Source organism: Camelina sativa, chromosome 17 (genome assembly GCF_030686135.1).
Source record: "Camelina sativa cultivar CO46 ecotype springtype chromosome 17, ASM3068613v1".
NCBI lineage: Eukaryota > Viridiplantae > Streptophyta > Magnoliopsida > Brassicales > Brassicaceae > Camelina > Camelina sativa.
Genome location: NC_141896.1, coordinates 33,236,100 through 33,241,289, shown reverse-complemented (window position 1 = coordinate 33,241,289; position 5,190 = coordinate 33,236,100). Strand labels below are relative to the sequence as shown.

General features: G+C 32.8%; 1 pseudogene across 1 annotated transcript; it reads left to right on the top strand.

The window, feature by feature from the left end:
* The first annotated feature begins 1,225 nt into the window (after positions 1 to 1,225).
* LOC147924651 (zinc finger CCCH domain-containing protein 13 pseudogene) lies at positions 1,226 to 1,729 on the top strand (annotated as a pseudogene). The gene has a single exon (XR_015585931.1). The product of XR_015585931.1 is annotated as a zinc finger CCCH domain-containing protein 13 pseudogene (transcript).
* The last annotated feature ends 3,461 nt before the right edge of the window (positions 1,730 to 5,190 follow it).

Here is a 5,190-nt window from a genome sequence, read left to right as displayed (position 1 = left end):
CTGTTTCTAAAACATTTAAATATTTTAGTAAATATATTTACATTTATTTTTGAAATAATTATCATTAATATTAGTTATTTTTTCTTTAAATATTTTATAAGTTAAAAGATTTATACCATTAAAAATTTAATAAAATGTATGTACTAAAACGTTTGCGGACATGTATATACATTCGCGGCTTTCGTAGGATGGTTAATTATTTTGTGAGTTAAAAATCTAAAATATATGAAATAAATTAATATTTTTAGTATTAGTTCAAACCCATAATGTCAGGTCGGTTTTGGAACAGAATTTTATACTTTAACCCACAAAAAATTATCCTACAAACCCCATGGCCCATGGGAGTATATAGTCTGCACCTATATGTCTCGCTTGAGTTTACAGGATTAAGATATATGAACATTTTACTAATTCAATTCTTCTAGTTTTGTTTTAATGGTGAAAACGTGATAATATGTGTTAACCCGCCATGTGAGCTCTGATCCGCAACAGATTTAATGATTTTAACCCGCAAAAATATTATTACTTTGATTAAGAAGAAATTTTGTCAAATTTAAGGAAATTTATATTTATTTAATTAATTATCAAATTAGTATTTAATGCAAATAGTAGTGGTTCCAATTTTTTTGGAAAGTTGGGATTATGGGAGAATAATTATTTATAAAAATTGAAAACCTTATCATAATTTAATAAATTGTAAATTATAAAATATAAATATTTAATGCTAGTGGCAGTCTTGTAAATAGGTGGCAACTTCAGGATTTATTTGCTAAATGTACTTGGAAAATGTATATATAGATGGTTAATTAAACAGTTGGAACAATTTGTTTAATATATTTTAACAATTAAAACAGAAAATTATAATTAATGAAAATTATTATAAAAAGATAATAATTATTTTTTAGAGATTGTAATTATTATACATAATTGACTTTTGTATGCATAATAACTTCTGTATCTAATTTATAAAATATGATGGTGTATCCTCTCTGAAAAAGCTTTATAACTCATGAAATATAATGACTTATGTCACATGTAGTTAAAAAAGTATTATATAATTGAATGCATATATCTATTGGTAAATCTAATCACTAAAAAAAAACTATTACAATTATAACTATATACATAAAATGTTAATGATTATATATTTCTTCAAAACATGTCATTTGAGTATTTAATGCTAGATATCTTCTTCTAATGTATATATATATATATATATATATATATATATATTTATATATACAGGTAGAACATAATCAAGTATATGCAAACAATACCAAGTCTAATAAGAGAAGAGAAAATATGTCTGACAAAAAAATGCCAACACGTCCAGGCATACCTGAATGCAGCAACTATCTTCTAACAGGAAACTGTGATCTGAAAGAATGCGAATACCATCACCCCATGAATACAACCCCGATAGAGTCTGGACTGGCCCTCAATAACAAAGGCTTACCGTTAAGACCTAATCAAACCGTTTGCCCAGATTTCAGTCGCTTCGGCCTTTGCAAATCCGGTCCAGCTTGTAAATTCGACCATTCATCATCCTCAGGTTCCAAATTATGAAAATGAAACTGATATTCCCTATGTTCTGTTCCGTTTATTCTAAATAAGATTATTATACATATCCATATATATATATGCATAATCATGTATTTTATTCACCATTTGTAATAATAATATATGAAAGAACGTAATGATCAAGTTTTGATCACCATGGTATCAAAAATGTTCATTTCATGTAACAAGACTTTTTGTTTCGATTTAATTCAACTAAACAAATACCTAATCAAGTTATAGGCTCCAACGGATCCATAATGAATGCCTTGAAAATAAATCCAAAAGAGGATCGATCTTACCTTATTTGACTGGCATTGTTTACTTACGAGATTAATTAAACAAGGATCACAACAACAAACACTCTGATGCCAAACTAGTTATACAAATGCAATTTATGAAAAGGAATCTTCACTTTATCAACCCTCTCATATCATGATCTTGGGGGTAGACACTTTAGACACTTCCTTGGCTGTGTCACCTGGAGGAAGGAACATAAATAAAACCAATTAGTGAACACACAGCTTATCTCCAAACGCGACTTTCTAATCATGATCATATCCATTTCCCTTACCCGTTAAGCTCTAATACATCTCGATACTAACCATGTTTTGTCTTTATAATTGATACAAGCATACATGTCTCTTTATCCAAACCCACAAAGGTAGCCTAGTTCGTATTTGCATATCCATTTAAAAAGTACAGAATTATCGAATTGTGATCCCTAATTACACATTATCAACACCAGTAGTACTTAATAGTCTGTTTCTGTTCGACAACTGACATGTAATGTAATACACAAACATCTAAGAGAACAATTCTAAAGAAAGTGTAAGTAACCTGACTGAGTGGTTGCTGTTACTTGAATTTACTTGTGGAGTAGAGTAACTTGAATTTACATTTTCTGATATAGTATTGACTTTACTTGTGGAATTGATTTTTCCACAATTCTGTTGTTTTTGTTTTGTGTGTGTGTGTGTGTTTATATTGATTACTGCGACTCTAAATGTTCCTTAGAAATGAATTAATGTTAAAGATATTGTGTGTTGTCGCAGGAAACCCCTAAACTAAGTGAAGACAGAGTGAAGCAATGCGTTGATGCAAGACTACTTGGAGACTATCCTCCCAAAGCTGTTGCCAAGGTATTACTCAAAATGGCTTTCCTCTCAATTTTTAATAAGAACATAAAAGTTTCAACTTTGAAGACTAGTTTCAACTTCCTCCCAAAGCTGTGAAGGAAGAGGAACCAAATTTTGTTTGTTTATTGTAAATTATTATTTCAAGAAGTTCATTTCTAAATTCTGATACCATATTTTTATTATTTAGATGATGTTTTGCCACAGGTCTTAGATATGATTATAGGAAGAGAGGGGTGGAACAATATTATCTGATGTGATGATGGATGGAGCTAAGTAGGATGAGTTTTTAGCTGTGTTTGAACATAAGGAAAATGTAGCTAAGCTTGAACCAGAGGATCTTGTAGCTGAGGAACCATTTCTTATACCTGAAGGACAAATGACTATAGCAAAAGCTAAGAAGATAAGGAATGCACTTCATGGGCTAATTCAAGAGCTTATGGCCAAAGGGAGCATGGGAAAATCTATATGGGATGATATTTATCAAGTCCAGCCCACTTTGAGCCTAATACAAGCCTAAGAAAGCCCAAAAAACTCACTTTATTTTGTGGTCAAAGAGGGGTGACGAAAATGAAGTTCAACTCACCTTGGGAAGGACAATTTGGGAAGAAAAACATCAGAATTGGGTCTTTACTCTACTATCTATATTTATTTCCTTTTAGTTTCAAGAATAATTAATATTTGGCTTTGTTACCAAGTTTTCTATCCCTATATAAACACATGTAATCTCATTTGAGAATCATCAGTCAATTTTCCTTTTCATTTTATGAGTCTATCTGTTTTTTCTTTGTGTAGAACACTTCTTTGTTTCTTAGTGTGTAATATCAAAGCAACAGCCTCCTCTTGCTGGACTAGTGTGTCATATCTAGCAGCGATTGGAGTTGGGAATATCAGCAGCCTTCCGGAACTGCTGTGCGGCCCCTCAATCCATTAAATCTCCTTCGTTTCACCTTGAACATTGGCGAGTTTCTATCATTTCTAATTCGGCTGAGTGATCTTCGAATTTGGGCTTATCAAGTGGTATCAGAGCCACTCAACCGGTTCTTGTCTGTTCATCTTCTCATCTTCCATTTCTAAACACTTTTTCTTCTTTCTATCTTAAATCTGGGCCATCTCCTTACCTAGGTCATCTCTATTTTCAACAAAAAAAAAACAAAGAAAGAAGAAAAAAAAATCCTAATATATAACAAAAAAAAGATTTGCATTTGGCTAGATGGTGGAAGAGAAATCATGATGGCTGAGGAGAAATCCAGCCTTGGAGTGGTGATATGATCATGAGACCATCCATGAAGATCCTTGAGCGTTGTTCAACACGAACAAAGTTGAAGTTCAATTTTTTCCAGCCAAACAACCATTTGCCATACATTCTATTTGCCTAAGGAGGTTAATCTAGTTGTTCACTTGAAGAGTTTTAGGTTTAACTGGTTTAAGAGCTTCCAGAATTATGTATGGCAATCAGGTGTTGTTTCTACTATGGCAAAAGTGAAGAAATGGTACAGCCCATGTTGTTTCTCATCAGCAAAATTCGACCAAGGAGTGGAAGAGAGAGAAGTTCAAGGATGCACTTATTGGGCTAATTCAAGAGATTATGGGCAAGGAGGGCATAGGAAATTCTATTGGGGATGTTGTCTACCAAGTCCAGTCCATTGTGAGCCTAATTCAAGTCCAAGAAAGCCCAAAATAATTACTTTATTTTGTGGGCAAAGAGGGGTGACGAGAATAGAGTTCAACTCACTTGGGAAGGACACCTTGGAAAGGCAAACTTCAAGAGTTGGGTCTTCATTCAACTATCTATCTTTATTATGTTTTAGTTTCAAGAATAATCAATATTTGGCTTTGTTACCAGGTTTCTTATCCCTATATAAAATCATGTAATCTCATTTGAGAATAATCAATCAATTTTCCTTTTCATTTTTAAGAGTCTATCTCTTTGTTCTTTTGTCTAGAGCACTTCTTTGTTTCTTGGTGTGTAATATCCAAGCAACTGCCTCCTCTTGCTGGACTAGTGTGTCATATCTAGCAGCGATTGGAGTTGGGAATATCAGCAGCCTTCCGCAACTGCTGGGCGACCCCTCAATCCATTAAATCTCCCTTGTTGCACCGTGCACCTTGGAGAGTTTCTATTCTTTCTAATCCGGCTGAGTGATCCTCGAATTTGGGCGTATCAAGTGGTATCAGAGCCACTCAACCGGTACTTGTCCGTTGATCTTTTTATCTATCCATCTTTTCATCTTTTTCTTTCTTCTTCTATCTTTTCATCTTCTATCATTTTCTTTCATCTTCTATCTATTCATATTCTTTCAAAACAAAAAAAAAAACAAAAAAAGAGAAAAGAAAAAAAAAAGAAAAAAAAAGAAAAAAAATGTATAATGATCCTCGAGATTGTGGGATCATCGAAGACAGAGAGCTTGGGATCCCAAATCTACAATTTCAAGCACTTATGGAAGAGATGCGAAGGTCGTGGAAGATTGAGATGAATGCCATCTACAAAAGGTTG